Source organism: Mesocricetus auratus, unplaced genomic scaffold (genome assembly GCF_017639785.1).
Source record: "Mesocricetus auratus isolate SY011 unplaced genomic scaffold, BCM_Maur_2.0 Super-Scaffold_100011, whole genome shotgun sequence".
NCBI lineage: Eukaryota > Metazoa > Chordata > Mammalia > Rodentia > Cricetidae > Mesocricetus > Mesocricetus auratus.
The window spans coordinates 37,672,117-37,688,853 of NW_024429195.1; the positions used below are offsets into that span (position 1 = coordinate 37,672,117).

Consider the following 16,737-nt stretch of genomic DNA (forward strand, 5'->3'; position numbering starts at 1 on the left):
TCCAATAATGCCACATCTCCTAATGGTGACATTCGCTATATGCTTCTGGGGGCCAAATACATTCAAACTACCACAGCCACCTACTGTTGGGCATACGAGCTGTTTTGAAGAGTGGTTTGTATACCTAGTAAGACTCCTTTGGAGAATACTAATTTTCATTTGTGACTAGTTATTAAATGTAGATAACTTCTGGGTTAGGGTTATGGAATTAGGTCCATCTCTCCTCTAAGTGCTGGAAACCCTTCTGGGACAGACCCATGAAGGCCCTGTAAATGCTTCCATACTTCTGTTCATATGCATGTGGCTCCTGCTGTGTTTGGAAAGCCTGTTTCTTTGGTCTTCTCCATCCCCTTTGTCTCTCAAAATCTGTTCACCTCCTCTTCAGCCAGGATTCCCAGAGCAGCAAAGGGGAAAGAATTGATAGATAAATCTCATTCAGGACAGATTATTCAAAGGTCTCTCATTCTCTGCTTCTTGTCTAGCTCTGTATTTATTCCCATCTACTGCAAGAAGCCTCTACAATTTCTGAAGCTCATTGGAAGCTCTGGGCTGAGTTGTGACTGAGTTCTATGAGGCAGCCTCTTTCTCATAGTATCAGGAAAGCCATGACAGGATACTGTGCCTTCTCTCCTCTATCAGACCCAGATGCTCTGATGCAAATGAGGGGATCTGAGCTGACTCATGAATCATAAAGACAGTGTTGACTTCTCTAGAGTTTGCTTCATAAAAGGCAGGAAGTTGTGGGGAAATCTGGGCATCCCTGGAGAGTCAATGATTAACTGTAGGATAAAATGCATCTCAGATTACCAGTGCCTTGTAATTTCTACTTCAGGGCATAAACAACCAACCTTGTGTGGCCACACAGATCCTAATGTGGCTTAAGATAGGTTTGTTTCTTTCACTCTCAAACTTGCAAGCCAGATTAAGGAGTGAGGTCTTTGTTTCAGCAGATCTGTTTAAGCAATTGGCAAATTTTATGTACTCTGATGTTTTGATATAATAACTTCGTTATAGATCGAGAAGGCTAATTTTATATTATGAGAAAAATACTTTTAGAGAAGATATGTCATAACTATTATCCATGTATTTGTCTTTCTCTTACAAATATTGGCTATTTTCCCCTTGAAGAGGTAACTTTTTAATTTCCTATAGAAATTTTAAAGCTAATTGTTTATTTAAACATTATTTTCTTGCTTATACACACACACACACACATACACACATGAAAATTCTAAAAAAAAATGGACACGTTAGTGCTTTCTAGCTAAATAGTTGTATTTTCCAGTATTGGTCTAAGAAAATTTCCATATTGTATGGAATAAGTGCTCATGCATATATAAAAGGTAATTACTGTCTAGGACAGATTCATAATGATATTCCATCAAGTTTTATGGATCAATGGGCATTATTAGACTTTCTGGAGACATACTCTTTTTATAAACCCTTATGGATAAAATGAATGTTATTTTTTCTGGTAGTCATCAGGGCTTGTGTGGTAGATGACAAATGATGTGAACTTTCATGTTATATTAGGTAGTGCAGAGAGGAATAGTAGAAACTTTTCTTAATCCTAAGTGTGAATATTTTTAATGAGACAATTAAAATGTGATGTCTCTACAGCACTGACATATGGGTTTATCTATCATCATTCTGCTGAGACCACACAGTAAAAACAAACAAAAAACAGTCCCCTCAAAAGATAATAAAATGCTTGCAAATGAGATTTATAACAAGAATTACTAGGTAGTTTAACATAAAACTCTTATGCAACTTTCATTCAAAGTTCTCAATTTTATAGATCTCATGTAATTCTGAAACCTTAAATCAAAATTTAATGAAATTGGTTTGAAAACCAGTGCTCTACTCAGCCATGCAGTAGAAATTAAAACAACACAGTAGAAGACAGGACACCAGGGTGACTTTCAGTTAGCTTCCTACTTCAAGAGAAAAAACACAAGGAAACATGAAGTAATGCTTTCAGAAGTGGCAAGAGAAGAATTCACACTACTGCTAATACTGCAAAATATTGCTGCTGCCCTCAGTCCAGAATGCCTCAGCTTCCATACTGTGTCTGTGCAGACCCTGTAACAGGCTGGTTTCATTTCCCCCCAAATGGCTTTGCCATTCTGTTCTCTGCCTTTCCTGGTCTCACTGCTCAAACATCTATATTTTGTGAGCATGATTCACTTATCATAGTGTCTTCAAGTTATATAGTGGTTGTAACATGTCAGAGTTTTGGTTTTGGGATCAAATTCAGGTCAAGGGAAATTGAATACAATATAAAATGGTTGTCTTTTATGAAAATGCTTCCTCCTATGTTTGATTTACTAAAGAAATCAGGAAATATTCATGTACTCAGGTGTAATGAGTCTAATTGTGTAACACATGTATCTCTCACTGAATACCACCATAGTTAGGCTTTGACTAACTCATGAAAAGTTCAACATACTGTCTTTAAAGAAGAGTAGCTATTCATGCTTTATTTTCCAGCATCCAATATTTTCTTTCTTTCTTTATTTTACTTTATTTTATTTTTTGGTTTTACGAGACAGGGTTTCTCTGTATTGTTTTGGAGGCTGCTGATCCAGCCCGGCCTCGAACTCACAGAGATCCACCTGCCTCTGCCTCCTGAGTGCTGGGATTCAATATTTTCTTAATAATCTCTGTCCCTTAGAAGTGTTATGGCTGGTGTCAGCACTAAAGACAGTAAGAACCTTTTAGAAAGCAGTTCCTGGGGAAGCAATGGTAAAAAAGGGTAGAGGTTCTGGCATCTGAAAAAGTAAGGATGAATTCTCTTTGCTATGGGGAAGATGATGAGGTACGGGATGAGTCCTTAAACTTTTCTGGGCTGTACTCTCTGGACGTGGAAACAGATATTCTAATTTGTTGCTCACAGGCTCATGCAAAGCTCAGTGACGTAGTATGTTGTCAGAGTGTGGTTAACATCCACATGTCAATACAAGAGGTATGCCATTATATGAAACTGAAGGTTTCATTGACAGCAGATTTTCTTCTGGTTGATAATGTCCATTAAGCAGATGAATGAAAGAAAACTTATGCAAAGGGAATCTACATTTGTAAGGGAAGAAATTTATATGTAATGACATGCCCCCTTCTTTGCATACCATCACCAGAAGAGCAAACAAAGGTAGCTGAAGATACTCCAGCTTCCAAGATGAATAGCCATCAATTTACGGAGCAGAGAAAGTCAGGAAGCAGGAAACAAATTAAAGTGGAAAGCAAAAATTGCAAACCATGGCTTTTAGATAAGTATTTGTTTTTGAAAAATATATTTAGAAATACAGATGATCATTTTCAAAGTGTGTATTTACACACATATGTGTGAGTTAGTTCAGGAAAAATCTGTTTGAAAATAGTATCAGTAAAAGGGACAAAACAGTTAAAATTGACATTTCTATAGATTAAAGAAATCTTAGTTAATAAGGTAATACTTAGATTTTAATTCTGTAGTTATACATATTTTGTCAGTATTCACTAAATATACTTATTACCTGAATTCAAAGCAACGTTTCTTTTCATGCAGGTAGCATGCACTTATCAAAACCTGTCCTCATCCTGGCCCACACGCGCTCCAATATTTAACAGTCACACTCTGCTTTCCATTGGACTGATCCTGGATTCCATAGTAAGTGAAATCATGTAACACTCTTCTTTCAGAATCTGACATGCCTTATTTTATACAAAGATCTTTATTTTTTTTTTTACTTTTCAGCAAATGGAAACTTTCTGTCCTTTATGGCTGAATAATACTTCACTTTGTAAACATATAATAATTTTTGCCTATTTTTATGATGAAAAGCAAAGCCTATTCCATATTTCAGCACTGCATATAATACTACAGAAGACAGTGTGCAAGTTTCTTTCTGGTTCATATTTTTATGCTTTTGGACATATACTCAATCTGAGAAAACTAGAAATTTTTACATATATATACCGTATGTATGTATGTATGTGTTGTTAAAATGTCTAGGTTTACCAATAATGAGTCATAAACTGTGTTTCAACGATCCCACGTGGAGTTTTATTGGTGGATAGGGAAGGAAAGGGGGATGAGAGGTAATCAACCCATGCAGAGCTAAGGGACAGAGAGATACGATGAGAGAGAGAGAGACAGAGACAGAGACAGACAGAGAGAGAGATAGAGAGAGAGAGACAGAGAGAGAGAGAGATGATGAGAGTAAGAAAGTAAAAAGAGTAAAAAAGAGAGAGATGACAGAGAGATGATGAGATGGAGAGGAAGACGAGAGTAAAAGAGCTTAAGCGAGTAGTAGATCAGTATTCATCCCGAGTATACACATGGATTTTGGACTCCCATCCAACAATGAGAGATGCACTCTCACCCTGAACTCTTGGGGTAGGGTCTAGGCCCTGCCCTGGATGAAATGACAGTCTATGGACATGCCCATGGAGGGCCTCACTCTCCCTGGGGAAATGAGGGGATATTGGGAGGGTTGGTGGGAGGGCATGGAAGGAGGGGAAGGAAACAGAGAGGGACCTGGAGTTGATATGTGAAGCAACCTTGTTTCTAATTTAAATTTTAATTTAAAAATAATATATATATATATTAAAAAGAAAGAGTAAGTGGGCAGTGGGCAGTCCTTTAAAGGGGTCCTTTGCACCTGCATGGTTCTCACATAACTCTGGGCTGGCCAGAGTGCTGCCTGAGTGCATTTTGCCGGGTAACAGGGCACGTCAGTGTAATGCCTGTACCTTGCAGTATGCATGTATGTATGTGTGTATGTATGTGGTTTTTTTGTTAGTTTGGGATTTCCATCATGATTATATTAATATACACTTCCTCCAACACTGTATGTACATCCTTACCAGCTTTTTCTGTTTTAAACATTAGATATTCTAACTATGGTGAAAAAGGACTGCATCTTATTTTTCATTGATATCCCTATTATGGTTAATTTTATTAGTCTATTTTCATATACTTTTGTTAATTTTTAAATTCTTCATTTTAGATATTGAGGTAAGCTGTCCTTTTAAATGTTTGAACATTAAATGTCCTGTATCAAACTATTATAACTAAATATGAAAAAGGAGGCATTGCAAGAGATGCAAATAGACTTCAGGAAATCATAAGGGCATGTCTTAAAATTTTTATTCTACTAAATTGAAATCCCAAAACATGTCTAAATCTAGTGATATACAAAAATTCAATAAATAGTTTAAACAGATCTATGGCCCACAACAAGATTGATGTAATAATCAAAAGTCTCTCTTCCTAAAGGTTGTCTGTTTTTTTATAGCATTATTCAGAGTATTGTTGCCTTTCTTCATGACAACTTAATATTTAATGTGTTAAAATGAGTATTGATGTTGTATATTCTGAAAGCAAATAAATATGTTTCAAAGACAAACTGTGAACAGTGAATCAGTTAAAATATATATATACCTGCTCTGTGTCCTTGATTTTAGTAAAGTATTATGGCATAACTCTTGATTAAATAAAATTACATTGAATTGATTATAGCATAAGTGGGTTAAACAAAATAACCTCTAATATGATAGCATGTTCTCTTCTTATATTCTAATAGTCACCATCTTTTTCAAAACACATTTTGTTACATTGATGTATTTGTATGTGGGGTGGTTGTATGCATGTGTTTGGAAGTCAGACATTATCTTGTGGAGGTCAGCTCTCTCCTTCCACCATTTGTGTTCTGGGTCTAAACTCAGGGCGTCTGGCTTGGTGGAAAGTGTCTTTACCTGCTGAGCATCTCACCAACTTTAATTCGTATATCTAAGGTACTATAACATTCATCATTTCTTTCTGCTGACTAATCTTGGGGCTTTAAATTCATTTAGGAATATATTTACAAATGGTTATTTGTTAACTTACTGGAAATTCAATAACAAATGAATGATGCTTTATTCACATTGACTTCAGAATTTCCAAAATCGTCTGTTCACATTTTCATTTAGTTCTCATAGTCACCCTGTGACTCGATAGAGGTTTTCTTTCAGTTTTATATGTGATGGTTAGACTCTATGACTGTAAATAACTTGTTCATGGCTATGGCACTGGTAAGGATCAAACAGGAGATTTGGTGTCAGTGTTAGAAGTAGACAGTATGTAAGAGAAGCTTGCATGCCTGCAGTGACCACGAATGAATATGGTGTGGGATGACAAGCACAGGACATGGGGGCTGATGCACTGCAATGCGTGCCTCATCTGAAGGGAACCGAATTCTACCATGACTTCATATTGTCTTTAGCAAATTTCGACATAGGATCCCCAAGTTTACATTTCTAAAACACAGCTCAAAATAAAAATTTTGCGTAATATGCCTTTGTTTTAAATGGTGATTGATTTGATCTAAGTAAGAAACATTTAATGACTGACACCACAATCATTTTGAACTTACGATATACTTCTCTTTTGTGGAATATACGGGAAATACATGGCTGCAATGATTGCGCAGTGCTAAAGCCCCATTCCCTGAAGTGGATACTGCTTCTGTGGACCATAGTAACATTTAGTGATGACCTTGTTTCCCTTAGCTTACTTAGAATGGTGCTGCTTCTACCATTATTGCTTCACAAGGACTGGCAACCCTGTACTTGGTATTATTATGCAAGTAAAATTTTGCGTTTATTTACCCTCAAGTCTCATTGCAGAAGATTTTAATACTCTGTACAGTTTAAAATACTTGGAAACAAAGTGAAAAATCTCATAGGTAAGGTGGCACTGAAAGCCACTGCTTCCCAGGTGAACCTTTACCTTCTTACACAAAAGTAGAGTTCAGTGGGTTTAGTCAACCATATATACTCATAATCACAAATCTGTCTCCAACATCTATTTCATGGTTCCTTGCAACTGTCAATCATGCAGACAGTCATAAATAGAAAACAGATTACCTTGATAAAATCTGTTTCCAATATAGTAGTACCATTTTCTTAGATGGTTACAGTAATGCTGGATGGACTGTTTAATGCTCAGTCAGAACTTATTATGATAGTGCATCTGTGATGTACACTTTGTGTAAAACTAAATTTAACATTATTGTGGTTCTATGATATAGAAGGTTTTCAGACCTTTATCCATAGGCACTGTTGATTGAAAATATAAGCATATATAAAATGTATAATATATTAGAAATTAAAATTGTGTTTGACTCAAATATTTGTATTCATAGAAATTGCATGTATGTCTTATTTTATCTACTTGTATATGTCCTGCATGTGTATATGTGCACCATTGCTGTCTTTGTGTATATATTTATATGTATTTGCATGCATGTCTGTGTGTATATATTTATATGTATTTGCATGCATGTCTGTGTGTATGTTTGTATGTATGTGTATATGACTCATTGTGTGTATTTGTGTGTATATTTATGAATATGTGTGTATAATTATGTGTATGTGTGCTCATATATGTTCATGTGCATGCCTGTGTGTGTGTTTGTTTGTATGGGTGTATTCAAGTGTGTGTGTATGTAGATAGAAACTGATTTTATTGATGACTTATACAGGATAAATGAATGGAAACTTAGTAATAGTGTTGTATTTCTGTCATTCCTTTTCTGTTACCAATAATAAAGTTTAATTTGTTATAGTTTTACCAATTACATTGATTTAATTTCAAGTTTTCTTAGTTATGTTTTTAAATTGTATTTTCTTCCATTCATGTTATATAATATACCAGTCTGTTACATTTTCTACATAAAAGAAAGGTAGAAACTCTTAATTCAGGGGTTTTCAATATTTGAATTTTATTTTTATTACTTCAACCAGTCAGGTATGTCTTTTTTATTAAAACTGTGACATTGTTATTAGAAATACACTAAAGAATGGAAGAGAGAATAAGAGATAAATATACCACCCCACACACCTACTAAGCTGAGTGGTATATAAGATAATCCTTTTAATCTCAAATGTCAAAAACACTTTAGGTTTTAGTTGAGATTGAAGTGTTTTATTTCCTGAATTTTCATCACAGATATTATAGTATTTAAGACTGACTATTCAACACTGGTCTATCTCTTTCTACAAAACATTGATCATACTAATCTTCTATATTATATATGCAAAGAGCACATACATGAAGGATATTTAGAGAAATCACTGTTATAGAATTATTTCACTAGAAACTGCAATCCAAAAATAATACAAAGTAAGGATAGATGTGATACCAACTTTTAAATCACTTTATGCAATGAACTGAACATTGGCAGGGTGGTATGATGGTGTCCAAGGAGTGGATGAAGATTTAAACATTAAGCCAAAAGTTCCACCTACTAAGAAAAACCTAGTTAGACGTTTAGTCTTGAAACTGTTTTGACAAATATTATGTTTCTATTTTAGATGTTTATAATAAATGGAATAGTAAAAGCGTCTTGGAGTAAGGCCAATATGTGAAGAGGTTATGGAGTCGACCCAGTACGTCTCCTGAAGTATTTGGCTGTCAGTCCCATTTCTTTATGTAGAAAAGGTTGTTAAACATCATGCTTCTGCGGTCTTGTATTTCTATAAAGAAACTCTTTTCCTATTTAGTAATTATGGTAACAGTAAATGGGTTAGCAGATGCATTGTTACCTTAGAAATGAGCTCCTATTACAAGAATATGAACCGAGGGCCCTGAATTATTAGGAGAGGAGATGAACAAGGTGAAAATGGGGAGTCGAGAGTGCCTGAAGCTAAGCAGGAAGCTCGGCCCTTCAGGCCTCCATAAAGGTTCCTTTGCACGTATCCACGTTGACTGAAAATTTTACGATGTCTTATAAAAGAACTCCATATAAAAACACTTCACTGTGCTTAGCCTAACTCCTTTTCTTGCTCCACATTTGGCCTGTTAACTTATTTCATCTCTGTCAGGAGACCAATTAGTCAGTTCTTTAATAAAATCTTTGTGCGTTTTAGCCTTCTCCAGAAGCAAAGCACAGCAACGCTACATTTTCAAACTGTATCTCTTTACTCTTAGGCCCTGTTAAAGGGTTCTTTTAAAAAAGCGTTTTATCACTTTTGAGCTGTGCTCAAATTTAGAACATAAAAACTGCTGTTTGTAAAATTTGTTCATATGCCTCACTGAACGCAAAATGTTCTCCAATGTAGTCTGAACTTAAAGTTACTAATATGTTTTCCTAGGACTAGACACGATTGTTGCTGAGTGCTTGTTTTTGTTGTACCTGGGTCATCAGCCTTCAGAACATTAATGACAAGAAGAAAACTGCCCATCTGAGACAAAGTATAACCCTGGGCTGGTACACTTACTGTCAAACTGGTCTGCATGTAGATGGATAGTGGTTGGGAGAGGCCGTGACAGAAGGCCCAGAAATTATTCTCAGTATCTCTGTCTGGGATCTTTACATTCAAGGAGCACACAGGAAAGTTTGGTTACATAAACACTAATGTTTTCTTTTAAATTAAAGCAGTTAATTAGGCCTTGTTATCCTTGTTGTTTGAAGAAACTGGGACGCTGATAATATGACGTGCTTTACCAAATTTATAGCCAATAAAGAGTACAGAACTCAAACTGAAATATATTCTTTAACCTCCATTTTGTATTTTTCTAAAGTGAGTTCTCATACTCTTCAAATCATATGTAAAGAACATATTCTATTTTCTTACCTTTTAATCCCCCACATGTGAAGTAATGACTTCTTCTCTCACTGTTTAATTATCTAATTAGTTAATTCTCTAGGAGATAGGGGCTTGCCATATAGCCTAGTTTTGCCTTGAACTCAAGTTCCTGCTTCCTCAGTTTCATTAATCCTGGACTTACAGATACATGGCATCATTCTTGGCACCTTTGTCTTGAAACAAACATTTAAACTAAACTTATTTATTGAAATATAGCACACCTATTTGAAAAGGCCCCAAATCCCATTACTGGGTATGCAATAGGCCCTGTAAGAGTACCTAATTCTACAAATCTGGTAAATAGTAGAAAGTTGAGCTCTGATAGGTTACTCCACATATCAGCCCTTGTCAGATAGTCAAACAGAAGTTGAGATTAATACAGAGATCAACCATCAGTGGACATGCAAAAAATCAGAGATGCCAGAGTGTTCAGCCAGGCCCAGGAACCATGATAGAATGGAGCAGGAAACACTGTAAGAACAAGAGGAGTGAAGGTCTGTAACAACCCAATATTTGTCATATAGTAGAGCCCAGTCCCACCCATGAACTCACAATGGCTGAAACTGCATACACAAAACTTATGCAAGACGATGCCAGCAGAATTTCAGCATGGGTGGGGAAGGGTTTCATGAAATTCCAACCCCTATCTGGGGAATTGATGACAGTAGATGGCCACCTAGAGAGGAAGAGTCACCTTTCTTCACAGATGCAAACTCCCGAGAGGCCACCCAGTCTCCAGTATATGATCCCACACTCCTACACATAAAACCAGCACAAGATGAACTTAGTGGTGGTAAATTAAAAGAGAGCAAGCACAGGAAGTTGGGATGGAAATGGTGGGGGTATTGGGAGAGATTTTGAGGAAGGAATGGAGGGGTGATATGCAATCATTGTATACGTTGATATTAAAGTATTTTTAATTTAAAATGTGTTTATAACTACATTAAATTTTCTGAAAGACTGTATTCATTTACCATCACAATTAACCAAAAATATCACAGGTATCCCAGGAGCCAGTGTCATATCTGTTCCAGGCAGACACTGTGGAAAGAAAGGAAAGTTGTACAGAAAGCAGTCTGAGATTGTTCAGCACTGTATACAGAACTCCAGGGAAGCAGTCTCCACCCTTAGAGGCTTGCTTTGTATCTGAGTCATATGCAGTCATTGTGGGAGAACTAGTATCTCTAAACATATTAAGCATTTTAGAACATGACAAATGGGCTTGCCAGTTAGTTGTCACCTAGAGTTGTAGATTGTGACTCTGAGTATGACATTTTTGATATCTTCATGTCTTTTTGATTGACAAATGTTTCTTATATATGACAGAGAACATAAGTTTGAAAATAACCATGCTACAGACAATTAAAAACTTCTACAATGAAGAGATATTAATAAGAGAGGAGGAAAACTTTGCATGGGAGAATATATTTACAATACAAATTATGCAAAAGAATATGTATAGCTATACCTTACACAAATAAAAATAAAACATACATATTACATAAACTATATATATATAAAATCTATAATTATTTTCTCACATCAGTCATACTGATTGCTATCAAAAGGAAGCAATAATAACAAATATTGGCATGGATGTGGGGAAAAGTAAACACTTACTTAGTGTTAATGGGAATGGAAATTGGTGCAGTCAATCTAGAAATCAGTATGGATGCCTGTAAATAGAGTTTCTGTATCACCTGGCCCCACAGCCATTTATTCCCAAATAAACACAGAGAAGCTTTTATTGATTATAAAGTGTTTGGCTGATTGCTTAGTCTTCTTACTGGCTAGCTGTCTCTTAATTATTAACCCATAACTACTGATCTATGTATTTCTACATGGCCTTATCTTATGGGAGAATGCCTGGAACTGTTATTCCTTCAGTGGCTACATGACATCTCCCTAGTGGCTCACTCTCTGCAACCCCTCCCCACAATTCTCCTCATCTGTTAGCCCCAGCTACACTTTGCTTCTGGCTCCTGGAAAATCAGTGTTTTATTAATCAACCAATAAGAGAGCATATATACAGAAGGACATCCCCATCAGATGTTCCACAAAAATTATGAAGTCATCTATTGTATGATCCAGCTACATAACTCTTTGGCATATACATCTTACTCACAAATGCATACTGTCCCAATTCATTGCTACTTTACTAAAAATAGCTAGGAATAATAGCTTAGGTGTCCAACAACTGATGTATTGGTTATGAAAATATAGTATATTTGCACTATGGGTTGCTATGCAGCTATTAATAAGAAAAATGAAATGTGTAGGTAAATGGTTGGGGCTGGAAACAACCTTTCTGAGTGAAGGAACCAAGACCCAGAAAAGTACATCTCAAAGGTTTTCTTTACCCATGGACTTGCCTTGAATCTTCAGATATGCTTGGAATAACCATATTGAGAAATTTCTTCATTCTTAGAAGCAACTAAAAAGACAGGTTGACAGAATGGATAGGAAGACAGAATTTAGAATTCATCCTTCTACTGTATACAAAAAACACACCTGAAATTCAAAGACAGATGTTACCTCAGAGTTAAGGGTTGGGAAAAGATTTTCTGATCAAATGGAACCAAGAAGCAAGCTTGTGTTGCAATCCTAATATCTAAAAAATTAGATTTCAAACTAAAATCAATCAAAATAAATGAAGAAGACCATTTCATATTCATCACAGGAAAAGTCCATCAATATGACATCTCAATTCTGAATGACTATGCTCCAAATACAAATGCATCCACATTCATAAAATAAATATTACTAAAACTCAAATCACACATAAAATCTCACACACTTGTAGTGGGAGATTTAAGCATCCCATGCTTACCACTAGACAGGACCACTAGACAGAAACTTAACAAAGAAGCAAAGAACTAACAGAAGTTTTGATCCAATTGTGTTTAACAGACAACTATAGAACATTCCACCCAAACACAAAAGAATATCTTCTCAGCACCACATGGAACCTTCTCTAAAATCAACCACATACTTGGCAACATAGCAAACCTCAACAGATTAAAAAAATTGGAATAACCCTCCTGTATCCTATCAGATCACCATAGTTAAAGTTAGAATTCAATAACAACACAAATTTCAGAAACCCTACAAAATCATGGAAATTGAACAATGTGCCATTACAACATTACTGGCTCAAGGAAAAAAAATAAAACAAGAAATTAAAGACTTCATAGATTCAATGAGAATGAAGACACAACATACCCAAACTTATGGGATACTTTGAAAGCAGTGATAAGAGGAGAAAGTTCACAGTACTAAGTGCCCACACGAAGAAATTGGAGGATATTCACAGTAGAGAATTAAAAACACAACTGAAAGCAATAGAAGAAAAAGAAGCAAACTCGCCCTAGAGGCATAGCTGCCAGGAAATAATCAAATTGAGGGCTGAAATCAATAAAGTAGAAACAAAGAAAACAATAGAAAGAACCAATGAAACAAAGAGTTTGTTCTTTAAGAAAATCACCAAGATAGTCAAATCTTTATCCAAACTAACCAAAAGACAAAGAGAGAAAGCATTCAAGTTAACAAAATCAGAAAATAAAAAGGGGGACATAACAACAAATACTAAGGATCTTCAGGTCATACTTTGAAAACCCAAACTCTACAAAATTTGAAAATTTAAAGGAAATGGACAATTTTCTGTATAGATATCACTTACCAAAATTAAATCCAGAACAGATAAACAATTTAAACCTACCCATAACACTTAAAGAAATAAAGGCAGTCATCAAAAGTCTCCCAACCAAAAAAAGCCCTAGGTCAGATGGCCTCATGCAGAAGTCTACCAGAAATTCAAAGAAAAGCTAATACCAATACTCATCAAAGTGTTCCACACAATAGAAGCAGAAGGGTTATTGCCAAACTCTTTTTACGAGGCTAAAATTACCTTGGTATCCAAGCCTCACAAAGACAAAACTAAGAAAGAGAACTACAGACCAATATCCCTCATGAACAGTGATGCACAATATTCAACAAAATACTGGCAAATGGGATCTAGGAACACATCAGAAAAATAATACACCATGATTGAGTAGGCTTCATCTCAGGGATGCAGGGATGGTTCAATGTATAAAAATCCATCAGTGTAATCTACCATATAAACAAACTGGAAAAGGAAAACCACATGATCATCTCAATAGATTCTGAAAAAGCCTTTGCCAAAATCCAACACCCCTTCATGATAAAGGTCTTAGAGGGATTAGGGATAACAGGAACATACCTATTCATAGTAAAAGCAATATACAGCAAACCAACAGACAACATCAAAGCAAATGGAGAGAAACTCAATGAGATTCCTCTAAAATCAGGAACAAGAAAATCCTGTTCACTCTCTCCATATCTCTTTGTTATTGTATTTGATGCTCTAGCTAGAGCAATAAGACAACAAAAGGAAATCAAGGGAATACAAATTGGAAAGGAAGAAGTCAAACTTTCATTATTTGCAGATGATATGATAGTTTACATAAGTGACCTGAAAAATTATACCTGAGAACTCCTACAGTGGATAAACACCTTCAACAAAGTGGCAGGATAGAAGATTAACTAAAAAAACCCAAAAGCCCCCCAAAACAGTAGCCCTAATACAGATGATAAATGGGCTGAGAAAGAAATCAGAGAAACATCACCCTTCACAATAGCCTCAAATCACATTCTATACTCCTGGAATCCAGTTGTAGACAGCGATGGGGTATTAGCAAAGCAGTCAGGACTGTGGTGCAGAAACCTACAGAATCAGTTGACCTGACCTAGTGAGAGCACACAGACCCTAGATGTAAAGCTGGGCAACCAGTGTCGGATTGAACCAAGCCCTTTGAATGTGGGTGCTAGTTAGGAGGTCTGAGCAGTCTATGGGACCTCTAACAGTTGAACCAGTTTTTATCCCTATGGAAAAAATGGGTTTTGAGAGCCCATTCCCTATGGAGGGATACTATTTCAGCCCAGATACAGGGAGGAGGGCCTAGGCCCTCCCCCAAATGATATGACATACTTTGATGATCTCCTATGGAAAGCCTCACTATCCTTAGGAAGTGGGTAGTGCATGGGTTTTTACACACCTATTTTTCCCCAAATTATATGCAAAAATGTTAGAAACACTTATGTTCATAGATGACACCATCCAGAAACATCCTAACATCCTTAATCTTTGTATAGAGATGCCAGGCAAACCAAGACAAATGATGTGTGCCTTCCTATCACTTTCACAAGACAAAGATAAACACCCAAAAGAAGATGGGGAGGGTCCCACAGTGGGCCTGAAGGAGCCCTCAACACAGATGTGCTTACTTACCAAAGGTCTTAAAGGGGCACGACCTAGCACCATGAGAGAGGAGAAGGGATCTGTTGGGCACAGATGTCAAAATAGGAATGCAAGATTGGGTCACTTGTGCCTAATGCAGCAGCAAAAGAAAAGGGCAAAAATGGTGATCCAGAAAATTACTGAGGAAATGAGGAAAATGATAGCAATCCAGGTAGGCTCAATATTCATGTTGATCCCCACACTGGGCACCATATGTTGCAGGATCCCAGTGGACGCCCCTTGGAGGTAGGGGAAAGTAGGCATGACACCAACACCACAGGCATCTGGAACAAGTTGAAACAACAAGCTCAGTTTATTCCAGGTAGGGGTAAGCCTTATATACCCCTCAACCCTGCCCCAGAGGAGGAGGCCCACTAGGATGGAGTCTGATGAGGTGATGTGGTTGCTGTTCATAGGTCCATATTGTCTCTTGTCGGACTCGGCTGTTGTTGTCAAGGCCCTCTGGCAGACGCAGGCTGGTGGTCAGAAAATATGTACTGCACAAGTTCTTAATATCAGTCTAGGCTGACTGTCAGGAGATATTTATTGTACATGCTGTAGGCCAGCTGTCATGTCCATTGAGACTCAGTTATCCCACACTAATGTTGGGAGAGGATTGATTTATAACATTAAGTTCTGTAAAGAAAATCATGCTGTATTCTCCCTTCCCATTCCTCTAAACAGTACCACAGATGGTTTGTTTCAAGCCTTGGTGATATGATATGTGCATACAGTTTCCCATTCAGTTATTTCCACATAAGCAGCTGATTTGTTTTTCTAGACTTCCTCTCTGACTGTCAGAAACTTTAGTAATTTGATGCTTTTGCCTGTTATAAACGTTGATTGCATCCTTTATGTGTTCATCTGATTTCTTCTTGGCAAACTGGAAAGGAGAAAATGGGCAGCACTTTATTCTTGAGTCCTATACTGCTACCCTAAAATTCTGTCTGGTTCTATAGGTGTTCTACCATCTCTTTAAATTAGTAAAACTCACTCAGGTGTCTCGTGGATGTGAGCAAATCAGGAGTTCACTAACACAAAAACATTAAAATTGTATTTTTAAATATTTTGTGTCATAGTTTTAAACATTAAATCTTGGTATGTAACTATGATGTTATGAGAATCCGCATATAGGTGGAAGAAGATAACTGACTCCACAAAGTTGTTCTCCAACCTCCATTAGTATGCTATGGCAGGTGCATCCTCATATACACACAATAATAATAGTGATATTAATAACAACAACAATAATAAATAGAAAAAGACTAATCAGAGGCTATATTAATGACTTTCTTGGGAATTCTAAAATTATCCTGTACTGTCTGGTATTTAACTGGAAAGGTATACCATGGTACTCAACTGTATCATTTTCGTAAGTGTTGTGATTCTATGAAGTAACTGTCACAAGCACATCAGTTATATGAAAACTGGAAAGAGGAAATGCAAAGACTCTGATTTTGGTACTACACTGAATAATATCTCAGAACCATCCTTTGGATCTTGAATAGTCTTCTCTAAACATCACATTAAGAAGCTTCTCCTGCCTTTCACAGTGGGTCTGGTGTTGCAATTCTTTCTAAACTTCCATAATTTCCTAATTCAAAATTGGTGAGATCTAAATTGAAGTGAAGTCTACTTTTTGTGTGGTGATGTTGTAAAAGCATGGTAAGGAACAAAGAGTACGCAGGTTAGGCCTTGAGAGTCTTCATTAAATATGAACAATAGCATCAGTCATGCGAATGATGCTTCTGCTGCTGTCCTTAGAGAAGTTACGCAGCACTCAGTCAGTTAAGGATGCTGCCACACAC

At 36.5% G+C, this 16,737-nt stretch overlaps 1 protein-coding gene and 1 pseudogene across 1 annotated transcript in view; both read left to right on the plus strand.

The window, feature by feature from the left end:
• Naaladl2 (N-acetylated alpha-linked acidic dipeptidase like 2) overlaps positions 1–16,737 on the plus strand; it is a 1,212,242-nt gene that overhangs the window by 183,449 nt on the left and 1,012,056 nt on the right. Inside the window, exon 3 of the mRNA XM_040754622.1 lies at positions 3,545–3,646. The gene's annotated coding sequence lies outside the window, so the exon portion shown is untranslated. The remainder of the gene's footprint in view (positions 1–3,544; positions 3,647–16,737) is intronic.
• The window catches only part of LOC121143347, a 29,900-nt pseudogene continuing 27,877 nt past the window's right edge, over positions 14,715–16,737 (plus strand).